The 14,687-nt window shown below is 32.9% G+C and overlaps 2 long non-coding RNA genes across 3 annotated transcripts; one reads left to right on the forward strand and one right to left on the reverse strand.

Moving 5' to 3' along the window:
• The first annotated feature begins 8,851 nt into the window (after positions 1–8,851).
• LOC121204636 (uncharacterized) lies at positions 8,852–13,496 on the forward strand. Of its 2 annotated transcripts, none has more exons than XR_005899825.1 (3): positions 8,852–9,090; positions 9,208–9,305; positions 11,457–13,496. It is a non-coding gene; the product is annotated as an uncharacterized lncRNA (long non-coding RNA). The 2 variants fall into 2 exon arrangements; XR_005899826.1 differs by lacking the exon at positions 11,457–13,496 and adding an exon at positions 10,886–11,439.
• LOC107942080 (uncharacterized) lies at positions 12,975–14,469 on the reverse strand. The gene is made up of 2 exons (XR_001695755.2): positions 13,755–14,469; positions 12,975–13,338 (listed from the first exon to the last, which is right to left on the reverse strand). It is a non-coding gene; the product is annotated as an uncharacterized lncRNA (long non-coding RNA).
• Positions 14,470–14,687: the final 218 nt, after the last annotated feature.

Below are 14,687 nucleotides of genomic sequence, written 5' to 3' on the forward strand. Positions count from 1 at the left end.
GTTTTGACATTTTTCCCAGACCGGCAGTTCTTATTGACAATCGCAACTTCTTGTAGTCCGTTTTCAAACTGTCAAAATCTTTTTCAGCTTTATTCTTTCCATTTCTCAACTTCTTGGCTTTTAGTTTTTGGACGTCGACATCCAGTCCCAGCTATATTTTCTCCTCCTCCAATTGCCCTATCTTTTTTTCTAGTTCCAAACTTTTTCTCTCAAAATCATGTTTGATGATCTCTACCTCAGACAGAATCACTTGCAAGTGTTCTTCTATTAAACAGGTGTTTTCTTACTTTGACGTAGGGATGTTGTCGTTGATTCTCTAACCCCACCACTGGTCGTACTCAGAGGTAGTCATCGGGTTGCCAGCAAACCTTTTCATTCTGTGAGTTTGATTCCAGGTGTTCGATATTTCATGAACTTTCTTTTTGTAATTATCTCCCTTGTATACAAACTCACATTGAGCTAACCCTTGTGTTGCCGGCGTAAACTGTCTTGATCTGTATTGTCTTAACACGAGCAGAGGAGTATACCCAACAGTCCCCCATATTCCAAGTAAGGAAACCCAATAAAAATCTCTACACCAATATAAAATCTCGTCAGGGACCATCCAAAGAGCTCTCCACTAGACGTCTTCGTCTCGCAGATTTTGGAGAATCATCATCCATTTCTCCTTCGTGATATCATCCCGTCTCGGCATAGCTACTAACTCTTTCAGCAAAGAATAGTTTTCGGAGAAGATTCAATATGAGACCTTTTTCACTTTTCAAAAATGGTTGTGGAACCACGTTAGTAAGAGTTGTGCGCATCCGATAAATCTCCCTTCGCCCGCTCTTCGGCATGTGTTCAAGGATCTAAAAGTTTCAGCCAAAATTGCGGGAACGAGTGTGACCCTTTTATCAAGTCGGTCACATAAATTGGAGACCGTCTCATCTATATGCCCTAAAGCCTTAGGGAAGATAACCAATCCATAAATGCTTAACGCGAAGACATCAACCCTTTTCTTCATATCAGGATGTGCTAGGACCAAATCTCTCAAATTTCTCCAAGGAATGCACTTACTATCACATTTCTGCTTGATTGGGGCTGCAACCTACTGTTCGCTCATTCCCGTAATGTTCATCAGCTTTTTTAAAAACGTTGAGACATTGGCAGCTCTGGAATAAGCCTTGTCAATTTGAATCTTCGGGCAACGGAGCAAGGCAGTGTACTCTTCACAGTAGGTACCAAATCCACATTTCCAAAAGTAAAACAACTATAAGCAGGGTTCCAATACTGGGCGAGAGCTCGGAATAAGTGCTTGTCCACTTTGATATCGAGTAGATAGGGCAAATCACCATAATTACAGTAGAATAGTTGCTTGATCTCGCCATCCCATTGATCCCATATTTCTTTCATCTCTTGAAGGTTATTTTCGGTTAAGCTGATACGAGTAAAATCCCACAACTCCGACACATACCCCTTTGTAAGACTATCACCCTTCTCTTGCTACGTTGTCTCGGCCCATATCCGGACGGCCGCATTATCCTCCACTTTATCAAGAAACCCCTTTTCCATGACAAGTTATCTATTTAGCAATTGAATGTGAATCAACACATTTTTTGTGACAAAAATGTCATGCAATTACAATAAAAGTAAAACAAAACAAGTCAGTACTTCATACACAGTTTAAAGCAAGCGAAGAATAATAAGTAAAGCACCTACTCGGGTAACCACTAGGGTTTTGGCGCGGTTCTACCTAGGGTGGGCTCTTAGGGCTCACTATGTACAGTTCGGTTCTAAAGCTAAAGTACCTGAACCGACAGATTCCTCGATCCTCACCATTATAGACTTATACGGACCGAGTTTGGTTCAGGGGAATACATTTCCCTATGGCTATACGAAGATGAAAATATTACGAAGACATAGGTATGGATGTATCCCGAAAGCGATCCACTATCCTATATAGAGGTAAATACCTCACGAAGGAATAGTTTCTCACTCCCACTTAAAAGGTTAAAATCGACCGATTTATGCGATGTAATATGCAGAGATATATCAAAAGACTCAAACTGATAAAGCAAACATATTCTGAAAAAGACCACACAAATGGCAGACGAAATGCAACGAAGGGATCGTAAATTTAAATCAGATTATCAATTTTTGACAAAAAGACAAGAAATAATCAACTCGTGGCTTGACTCTCTAATTTTAAAAATATCCTCAATCGAGTCGCCAAGCTATCGAAACTATTTTTTTAAAGGGGGTCGACTTGGAGTTTGAAAACGAAAATGAACATGGGAGTCGCCACCAATCCTTTTTGATGAGGTGGGATCGGGTCATCTCAAAAAGTGGCTGTTTTTAATAAATTGTTCGATTTATTAAAACAACGATTTTGGTCCACGAAATTCAAAAAGACGAGTTCGAGAGTCAGTTACGCACAATGAAGGATTAGCACCCTCGTAACGCCCAAAATTAGTACCTAGTTGACTACTTTGTGTTTTTATTTTCGATAATTGAAAACTTAGAAGAGATTTAAAATACGATCATCCGCTAAAATATTGCTTACTTGAAAAATTTTCTGAAAAAAAAGGGGTATTTCACATTAATCGAGAAAAAGAATTATGTCTTGTAAGTTAGGACACAATGCCTTAAATTCTCAAAATGAGAATTAACCCCGAAAATTTTATTTATTTTAAAAGATGTTCGATTATCTCGGTTTTAGAAAGAAATCATGTTCTGTAAGTTAGAACATGATTTTTCTTAATTCCCGAGAATATTTAAAATTTGTGCTTTAAAAAATGTTCATTTATTCTTATTCATCAAGAAAATCAAATCCCCGTAAGTTAGAGAACGACTTTTCAAATTCCAGAATACGAAAGATTGCTTATTTAAAAACGAAATTTTATATATCGGGTAAAGATTAATGTAACACAATTTTGTAGTAAAATGTAAAAAATGAATTACGGTGCTAATATGCATAGCATACTAGTAATAAATGCATTAATATAAATGACAATATGAAGGATGAAAATAAAACGAACAAGTCAAAAGAAAATAATAAGTATGCTAAGAAAATTAAAAATATAATAATAAACAAACAAATAAATAACTATTGCGTAAAATGGTTTAAAATTAATAATATTAATGATAATGATAATAATATTAATAATAATACGAATAATAAATAATCCAAAGTTTTGAAAGTATATAAAAAGATATAAATAGATAATAAATGATAAATAGAATGATAGAAGTAATGATAAAAAATAAAATAAGTATATTTTTAAAAATAATAATAAATAAAACAATAATGATAAATAAAATGATAAATAAAATAAATAAAAGAGTGTAATAAAAGCAAATAATAACAAGTAAATAAACAAAAAGGAATATAATAATAGTAATAATAATATGGAGTTAATTAATTTAATAGTATAATGATAATAACAAAAGAAGGACTAAATTGAACTTTTAAACAGAATTTTGGGTAAAATCAGAAATAAAAAAAAGGGTGAAGGACCAAGTTGAATGCGCGAATAACAAAGAGGGACCAAAATGGGAAATAATCCCCACCCTCCAAAACGCACAACTTCGAGGTGGACCAAATTGAAATTGTAATAAATTATAGGACAAAAATTAAAAATGAAAGAAACTTAATTGTAAAATAATAAAAAAACGGAAAGGCCAAAATCGCAATAAGACCATTTTTGAAAAACACGCGGATCCTGCCAGGCGGGTTGGGTCGGGCGGAATAGGTGGGTCAAAACGACGTCATTTTGGGCATCTGAGGCCAGTCCCAAAACGACGTTGTTTTGGGAGCCTATATAAGTCATTTTTTGAAAAAAAAGTCATTTAGCCCTCATTTTGGAAACAAAATATGAAAATTCTCTCAAACACTCCCTCTCCCCTCCGATCTCTATTCAGGGGTTTGGCCATCAACTACTGTGCTGGCCGCCGGTCATCGGAGACGGCGCCACCATCTGCGGCGGCTGGAAAGTCGTAAAATTCCTTTTTTCCTCCAGCGATCAAAGCTAGGTGAGTCTTCTACTTTTTGTTTTTTTATATTATATATGTATATATGCGAAACTGATTCGAAAAAGAGAAAAAAAAGAATAATTAATGAATAAAAAAACACCTTAGTCGGATTCTATTTCTTTCTCTGTGTTTCTTGCCTCTTTTTTTTGTGAACTTTTTTGCTTCTTTATTTTTATTCTCTATGTTTTTTCGTATTCAATCTTGTCTCTAAAAAAATATACATTGATGTTTCTCAGGCTTTATAGCCGATTTCAATACAAAATTTCCTATTTTTGGGTATTGTCCATTGTCTTTTCTACTACTGATTTTTCAGGTGGTGGTTGGGCGGTGGAGTAGTGGCGGTGGCAGGCTAGGCAGAGCGGCAGTGGTAGTGGCAAGTGGCTGTCAGAGGCTAGGGGCAGCTAGGGTTTCATTTTTGTTTTTTGTTTTTTTCTGATTATTAGTTTTGGGTTTAGTTGGGCTAGGGTTTGGTTAGGTTTTGGGCTGTTAGGTTTGGTTTGGTTTGTTTTGGGTTTGGTTTGTAAAATGGACTGTTTGTTAGGCCCAGGCAAATTAGGCTTATACATCTATAATATGCAATTTTGTGCTAATAAAGCTGGTGCACTATTTCTTAAGCTTGATTTTCATAGTTTTACTTGAGATACTTGTCTATGCCTATACATGTTATACTTAATGGTTAGCAAAACTACCCCTCCATTTAATTGCTTAACCATAAATTTAGGAATACTTTAAAATAAGAATGTAACTTTATTTGCACCAAGCCAACATGTAAGAAATATTTTTCTCGTGAGAATTAGCTTTCATTTATAAACCAACAGATTTCATCTAAGAATATTTGGATGTGCAATATTTTTTTACGTTCCACAGTGCATTAAGATGAATCATCAAGTAAGAAGTTGAGAAAAATTAGATTTTTCATTAGATGTGAAAAAGTTGAAGAGAGATATTTATAATTCTGAAAAGAGAAAATTGACATGTTGCAAATTTTCACAACATTAAGGGGAGACAATGTAACACCCTATACTCAACCCGATTATCGAACACGAATATTAGGATGCCACACAACTGTCTTACATCGTACATAGAATATCACGTCCTATTATTAAGTGATGTCTCTTATTTTAGCATTAACATAAGTTCTTGACCAAACATATTCTAAATACTCATTAATACATGCTAAATATTCATCAAATGGTCTTATAATAATAGTTAAACATGCATAGCGCCTATTTAGCAAAATTCCAAAATTGACTACATAGGTATCAATACTAGGACATGGGTATCGATATTTTACTTACACGGTATCAATACTATATGAAAAATTAGTACAAATCAGCATTTTGTTTCTTAGCTAAAATAAAAACACAAGAGAACACTGATACCTGTAAAAAAGTATCGATAAAATTACCTCGAGTATCGATATTCGCGATAGGGTATTAGTACCAAGTTATGATTCTACCTTCCTCCACATTTGAAAATTACAGAGGTATTTTTTTTACAACACAAATATCAATACCTCTTCATTAGACTAAAAAATCCAACATAGATAAGCATATGGGTCATTTCAACTTGTACCAATTCATCATGCTACCAAATCATTATCAAATAAACATCAAAACAGTCATAATAGTAGTTTAAAACATTGAAAATAAGTCTGAACAATAATCAACGTAACACGAGTCAAATCCTTAAGATCCTAAGAATAAATAAGTTATGGTAACATCCAAAACATCATGACAAATACTAGTACTAAGTCTACCACATTGTATTATTCCCAAAATGTAAACAAATAACAATAACACCTAACAAATAGCGAAAATGAACTTGCTTGGATCACCCCTAAGGAACCATAACACCCACACCGGCATACAATTAATATGAAATAATTTAATAATGGGGTATGTGAGCTTAACAAGCTCAGTGAATACCTAAAAAAACTACCACGCAAATAGCTCATCAAGCATTAGAGAAACATATATGTAGCATAATTATAACAACCTCAGCTTAATGGACATATCTTACTTCTCATGCATATTTAAAAGTTTATAAACAAAGTCCACACATACTTTTTCATGCATACATCACAATACATACAACAAATAGATAGATCATTAGGCACTTGAGATATAAAGTGTAAAAGTGGGCACTATCCCCACTCATTGGATACACGAATCTCCAACACACCACATAGACTCATAGAGTTAAACATGTCTCAAAAGTGAAGCATAAAGCTAATACTCTCCAAGCACCCAACATGTCCTATTGAGTGGAGCTTAGATCACATTCCCTTACCTCTCCAACATGTCCCAAGGTCTCAATGTCCAAATCATATAACATATAAATAAGTACTAACAATCTATGGCATGCCAACTATATCCAACTATCTCAAGAATCACAAGGCCAAAATATCTATTATTAAACACACTTATTACTTACCGATTTTCAACTCACTACCACTGCATATTCGCATCATTAGCACATTATAATCACTGTCACTTAGCATGAAAGACATGTCTACATATACACTTCCACAATAGTAATCATGAACACATAACACATGTCAGGGCATATCATCTCAATTCGCATTTCCAAAGTAACACAAGCGCATATTGCATAATTTATACATGGACACGAAAGAACTTACCCTCGAAATTTAAAGTAGTGATTTAGGCTACAACTAAATTCCCAAATAACAAATTGAATTGTGTTTACAAGTAGCGATTCCAAATACTCACCAAATACACTTTTGTCTAAATGCCAAAAGCTCAAACTAGCTTTTCCTAACTCGTAGACGGTCCTAGCGAATTCAAAGCTTCAATAAAATAAATCACAAAGCAATACATTCAAAAATAAGCTAAAGACTTACCACAAGCAATAAAAAACATAAGCGTAAGCTATGTTTTCATGCAACTGAAACCATAGACTTATCAGCCTTTAAATTCAAATATCCTGGCCTATACTCAATCTTTTCACCTAAAACCAATTTTGTTTATCTAGTTATTCACCTACAACTAATTCTCAACCTTTAAACTACGTTAAACTACTCAGTTTATGGTATCAACTTTTTCAACATGTTATCGATAATTTCTAACAAAAAATAATTAAATCCCTAGAAATCTTTAATCAAATTTTAAATTAAGTTTAGAAACCTTTTGATCTCATCAAAACTAATTGACAAACACTTTAAAACCACATTTTTATCCAAAATCCTTTCATCCACCATTAACGACTCAACTTTTGGTTTTTAACCAACACATGCGATTCAATGGCTAATAGTTCAGTTTTAAAGGCTAAATAACATTAAAAACTAATGGGTAGACAAATGATTACCTTTGATGGAAGAAAAATGGGTTTTGATATGAATCCAAGAAAACCCACATATGAGGAATATGATGCAATCAATGGGATTTTGGGGGTGTTTTCTTGAAATTCTATGAAGATTAATGCTATAAGGATGAAAGGAAACAATGTAATTAAGGTTTGAATAACAAAAAGTGAAAGAGGGGAGCTTGGGGAGTAAGGGACGACACAACAATGAAATAAGAAGAAATTATCATGAAATCTGTTGGTGGGGGAAGATATTAAGTTATATTGTAAAATTTGGTAAAACTATAGCATAAACACACAAGATTTTGACCCTTTTACAAATCAGACCTTTTTCTAAAGCTATTGGTTTCCAAAACACTTTTTCAACAATTGATTTGATTTCCTAATTAAAAAATATAATCGAAAACATTACCAATATACCATGTTGCAAAATTCCAAACACTCTAAGGCTAAAATTCCTAAAATAACATTAAAACTCCTAGGCTTTGTTTTGGGGTATTATAGACAAATTAGTTAAATAATTATGTCATTTTTTTTTGTGATCCTCACTAATATTATGTGCACAAGTTTGAAGGACAAAATTATTTGCTAGACATGTTTAGAGATGGCATTTAGAGATTGCATATGCTAGATGATACATATATAAGTTAAAATGCTCCAAATAATTGTATGTCTCAAAAGGACAATGTGATAAAAGTAAGTCTTGAGCATGCTAGAAGCATGGCAAACTAGTTAATTCCATAAAACAAAAAAATTCTTAAAAGAAAGGAGAAAGTAATGAATATGATCACATGCTAAAGGAGGTGGGTACTGAAGAGACCTAAGAGTTAACTTTTGATAAAACCCCAAAAGAGGTTCAAGTATCTGAAATTATGAATATAATGAGATATCTCAATCAGTTATGTCATAACTAAATATGACAGAGCTGACAAAAGGAAATTTTTTTCGACAATGATAAAATATGTAGAAAAATTTAATATTATGTAAAAGTGAGTATGTAACATTCGCATTTTAACTCGGGTTAGGTACAGTAATGGATCAAGTCAAGAATTAGCGCAAAATTTTTGAAACTTAATAAATAGGAATTTTGTGTATTAAATTAGGAAGTATTTAGATCCAATAAAAAATTAGAAAATATTCCTTACATAGGAAAATTTTAAATAGATACATCAACTTAATTGAAAGAATAGAGAAATTGTTGTGGCCAAAGTAAGAAAAATAATAAGTTAGGAGATACATAGTAGTAGTGGAAAAGGAAGGAATGACCAAGAAGAAATTTAACCAAAGTGGTGTACGAGTCATCTTAGGAAATATGAAAGATAAGAAAGGAAAAAATGGTAAATAGCCAAGTAGATATTTATTAGGTGTTATGATAATAGGTAAAAGTGTAAAGATGGATGGCTTAAGGACTTGTTAGCAATTTGACCATTTTAATTAAAAATGTGAGATATTTTAGTAGAATGATGTAGAAAAGTCGAGAAAAAAAAAGAAATTAGATGAGAGATATCATTTTTTCACCCAAAACCATCACTTCTTCCCCAAAAATTTCTATCCAACTTTTCTTTTAATTCCCTTCATGTCCTCCCAATATTTTTGATCCATCCAAGCTTCAAAATATCAAATTTCTTTGAAATTTCTTTAGTAAAAATCAAAAGGAAGGCTAGTGAACAACTTTATTTCATGAGAAAAGTTCGATAGATGGGTTAAAAGAAAGAAAAGCATGAGTTAGGTTTAGGTGTTCAAAGAGCTAAGGTAAGAAATGATGAAATTATCATACCATACATGTTTATTTGTATTAAATAGTATAGGAAAGTCATTTGATTGTAGTTTTAACATATAAATGTTATGTGTTTGTTATGAAAATTAAAGAGAAAGAAAAGAAGAGTGAGGATAAAATTGAAGGAAGAGGAAAGGAAAAGGCCTTGGAGTGAAGGAAGAAGAAAATATATTATCTCAACCTTTTTGTTGTAAGTACTACAAGATTTTTAAATTATTTTTTATTTTAATACTTATATATTATGATATGGAATTACTTAGCATAGACATGTTAAATATATATATTTATATTTGTAAATAAATAATAAATGGCGATTATGAAATTATGAAATTTGTAAAGAAAATTATAGGTGGAGAATATGAAATAGTATACTCGTTTAAACACTAAGTAATGATGTTTTGGTAAAAGTATATGTGTGAAAAAGGTGTGATATTTGTGATTTGTGAAAATGGAGACTAAATTGTAGATGATGGACTAATGTGAAATCTTTTCTGAAATACTTATGTAAAGTATTTAAATGCATGAAATTCAACTTTTACGCCCAAGTAGACAAAATTAGAACTACTAGGATATTAGTGGCATGCCATTAAGGGACCCTGGAGTGCTCTTCGATTATTACCACACTACTGCTCTTCGTTTAGCATATTCGTGCTCTCTGTATAGCACTTTAGTGCTCTTTGTTTAATAGTGTATAATAATGCACCTCTGTATTTGTTTCGTATATCCTATGTGGTCTATAAAGTCTACTGATGCGTGATATTCGTAACAGGTTTTAAAGATTTATAAATGAATCGTTCTTGAGAATAACTTATTATCACGATTAAGGCAAGTGTACCATCGAACAGTAGTATAGTTCAACAAGACCGGATTGTCGAGCCTAAAGAAACTACGAGTACTAGTATTTACTTTCTTTTTATTATCTAGCCTAAAAATTAAGAGATTTGGTTATCCAAACTAATTATTAACTAAGAATGCACAGAAGTAAACCTGGGAAAATACTTTTGGGAAAATTCGATTGATTGGGACAATACCTAAGGAAAAATCCACGTAGACTTCAGTTGTTATTTGACTCTGAATCAGATGATTTATTCATTTGACTTGATCCGTAGAAATCCCGAAATTATATTATTATCCCTCTCGAGACTAATAATGTCTAACCCTAGGTTGAAAAATTGAAATCTCTTTCTAATTAACACCCTAGAATTGCATTAACTCGATCTATGGATTCCCATATTAGGTTTCACCCTAATTCGAAAAAATCTTGTCATGCTATCTCTAGGCGCGCAATCAACTCCGCTTAATTATGACAATTTTTCTCTTAGACAAGGTATATTCCTCCTCTGAATAAGAGCGTTAACTTGAATCAATATCCTGGAATATTAAAACAAGAATTAAGAACACATAATTAAGAACAAGTCAAATATTTATCATACAATTAAGATAATAATAACAAGATCTGTCTTAGGTTTCATTCCCTTTAGCTATTTAGGGGGTTTAGTGCATATTTATGAAAGAAAACATCTCAAAACCATAAACATAACAAAACATAAGAAAACTCAAAACTCCTGAAGGAACTTGAAGGGAGATCTTCAGTTTTGATGATGAATCCGGCTCTTGAGATAGATCAATCGGCTTTCCTTGAGTAATCCCTTGCTTCCTACTCTGCGTCCCCCTTCTAAGTGCCTCCTTAGGTGTTTAAATAGGCTTTAGAATGCCTAAGAGCCCTCAAAATTGGACTTTTTCAAATTTGACTAAACTTGGGCTTGGCAGGTACAAGCCCGTGTGTGATTACTTAAGGTCGTGGTCAAGACCGTTAAATGGGCTCAGGCGTGTGATCTACCCGCGTAAGTCGTGCTTTGATCTTACTAAAGGGACACGACCGTGTGACACGCCCGTGTGAGGAAGTCCAGGCCGTGTTGATTTCCTACATGGGTCCATTTTCTCCGTTTTCATCCAGTTTCTCGCCCTTTTTACTCTCTTATTCTCACCTAAGTATAAAACATGAAATTAAAAGATTAGGAACATCGAATTCACCAATTTTAAGGAGAAACTATCCATAAAATGTGTTAAGCATGGGGTAAAAATATGTATAAATTACGGTTTATCATCTACTTTGAGTTAAGAATAGGAGTTGTGAATAAAAGTGAATCATCAATATGTTGAGATAAGTTTGATAACTTACAAAAAGGTAAGTTAAATTTATTTAAAGTAAGGTATAGTTGAAGAAACTTGTATGTGTGTAAATATGTATTAGTTGATCAAGTTAAAATAATATGTTATGTTTCATTTACCTATTCAATTCTTGTAGTGCTTACTAAGCCTTCACCGACTTAACGCGTAGGTACATTAGACACGACAAGATAAAGTCGAGCTAGGAGGTTTCTTATCTCATCACATTCTTAAGAGCTTCAAGAATAGGTATCATATTTTAAACTAAAATGGCATGTACCTAGGTAGACCAAATGTTTTCCTATGTGTTAGGGACTAAAGTGCAAACTCTTGAAACTCTTATCTATTTTGGTTTTAATTGAAGTATTTTGGTTTATATGAAATGAATTAGTAAAACTATAAGTATGGTTGCATATGTGGTTTGGTAATATGTTGATATTGATTGACTTTGGAGTGGTTTCTAAGTAGTTTTAATACATTTTAAGTTGATCTTCAGTATTGAGAAGAAACTATTTAAATTGCAGGGATTTAGTGAAATTTTAAACAGATTTTTGCCAAATTTTACTCAAGGTATCGATACCAACAGTATAAGTATCGATGCCATAGCTTTGAAATACAAAATTTCCCAAACAAAATATGATTTTGGTATCGTTTTTAACATTGGCATCGATACCTAGTTCTAAGGTATCGATATCTTTATCAAAATTTGAATTCTCAGACTTCCAGAATGTCATTTTGGTATCATTTTTGTGTTGCGGTATAGATACTTTTCATAAAATATCGATGCCTTTTGTTTGGTATCGATATTTTTCCCCTGTTTTGAGTAAAAATAATATTAAAACCATTTTTAAACATATTCTAACATCCAATAATGACCCCACATTTTTATATCAATAACTTTGGAATTAAATAAGTAAAAACACAATGTATGAACGGTTGAATTATAAAATGTTTAGCCAAAATCGCTTTGGCACCAAATGTACTAGTCTTATACTGGGTCCATATAGTTGGACCGGGTATAGGGGTGTTACAGAGGATCTTGAATGAAAGTATATTTGAAAGCATGAAATGGGAACAACTCATCAAAAATAAAGAGACATTTCTATTATAACTTATGAAATGTATTTCGGACTTGAAGTCCAAACACCCAAAAGGTGTAAAGCCAAGGGGAGTACATGTTAGCATAATAGCGAAAACAAATAAAAGTCATAATATATAGAATTGACTTGTAACAAAAACATTCACGAGACACTTAGTTTTGGTTATGAAAAATGATTAGTTTGCAGTGGATGCAAACACCAAATAAAGTTATTTATTTATATCTAGTGAATTTGTATTCAGTTGATATAAATTATTTGATAATATTGATTCCTGGAGCATAAAACTCGAGTTTCATGAGAAAATCATTAAATGTGAATATGATTCTGTGCAGGAGTTGTTATTAATTAACGTATTATACATATAGGTTATTATCCTCATTATTGATATTAATGTATCAAATATCATTGGAGTTTCTGAAGAATTTCCAAGAAAAATAATTATTCGATAAATAAACTTTATAATGAAAGTATATCTAAAAACGAAAATATGTCTCGACGTGAAGATCAGGTATTTAATAAGGACAAATTTTTACACGACGATATTATAAAGAATTACCGTTGGGTATCCAATAGTGTTTATAGAATAAAAATTAATCAAGCTAATTTTTCATGTAGATTCGAGATATTAAAAAGGAATACAACTGGTCAAACAATAATGTTATGAAATGATGGTCCTAAAGTATTGTAAATGCCCAAATTTGACCGGGCCCAATAAGCCCAAACAAATAAATAATTACTACCCAATTAAAACCCATTACAAATTAACCCAATACCCAAGCCCAAAACTAAACCCTAACCCAACTAATCCTAAAACTTTTCAGCCAACAAACCCTAGCCTCATTCCCTCCCCTTCGCGCCGCGCCGCTCCCCACGTGGTGTTAGCGCGTTCAACGCCTGACCACCCCTGGCGCCTCTGTTGCCTTAGCATAGCACCCTCTGGCCTCGTCCCATCACCTGCAAAACAAAAAAAAAGCAAGACAAAGAGCAGAAACACGCAAAGCAAAGACAAGAGAATAGAAACAAGAAATATTAACAGTTGTAATATGATTCGGCTATAAAGCCGTTAATATCTTCATTGTATAGGGGGCTCTTTTTTACAAAAAAACACGAAATCAATACAGAAGGTTCGAATATTGAGAGCAATCAAATACAAAAACGATATTTTTTAAAATAAAAAGAGCAGAGATTCAAGCAAAATCAAAAAAAGCATTCAAATAAAAAAATACAAAACAGAGGGGAATCGAACAAAGAAATCAAGGTCAAAAGGGTATTTCTTTATTTCGTTTTATTTTCTTCTTATTTTTCTTGAAATTATTTTATATACATATATATATATCAAAATATATAAAAAAAAGGGATTTATTTTTTACCTATTCTCCGATTGGCTAAAAAAGGGGGCTTCTTTTCGAGCTCCGGCCACCGTGCATGGTGGTCGACGGCGACAGAGCCACGGTGGCGCGACGATCGGCGGTTGGTGGCCTTCTTGGCCAGTTTCTGGGTTTAGCCCAAAAGGAGAGAAAGAAATTTTTATTTTTTTTTAAAGAGGGCTGGAAGAATGATTTTTTGTTGGAATTTTGGCATTTATAAGGGGACCATACGACGTCGTTCTGGAGTAAGCTTCTAATGCCCAAAACGGTGCAGTTTCGTCTGACCCGTAAGCGATCCGACCCAGTACCTGGGGGATCCGCGTGTTTGTGCTCTTAGGGCTAATTATGCTGCAAGTCCTTCCACTTCTCCGGCCAATTTCAATCTTATACTTTTCTCTTTTTTTTCAATTTTGTCGTTAGATTTTTACTCTGTTTTATTTTAATCCTCCGATCATTTGCTCCTTGGAACGCTACGTTTAAGGGGAGTCTAGGATTAATTTCACATTTGACCCCCGCTTTTTCACGCACATTTATATTTGGTCCCTCTTTCTTCTTGTTTTTTATTTATTTTGCAATTTATCCTCTTAACTTCATTTAAATTATGATTCGGTCCTATCTTCCACTCTCTTGTATATTGTTTCCTTTATATTTTCATATTTATTTATTACTTTTTATTTTATTCATTCATTCGCTTATTTACTTATTTATCTATATACTATTCATCTTATTTCATCCTTTATATCATGTGTATGTTGTTCTTTCATTTTTAATATTCACCGTTTCATCATCTGTTTATTTAGTTATCTATTACTTCTTTATACATTGTAAAATATAAATCACTTACATTTCATTTTTTCCTAGTATATTTATTATTACTATTATTATTATCGTTATTACTATTATCATTACGTTTCCACATATTTTCCTATTCATTGC

Source organism: Gossypium hirsutum, chromosome A08, assembly GCF_007990345.1.
Source record: "Gossypium hirsutum isolate 1008001.06 chromosome A08, Gossypium_hirsutum_v2.1, whole genome shotgun sequence".
Classification (NCBI taxonomy): domain Eukaryota; kingdom Viridiplantae; phylum Streptophyta; class Magnoliopsida; order Malvales; family Malvaceae; genus Gossypium; species Gossypium hirsutum.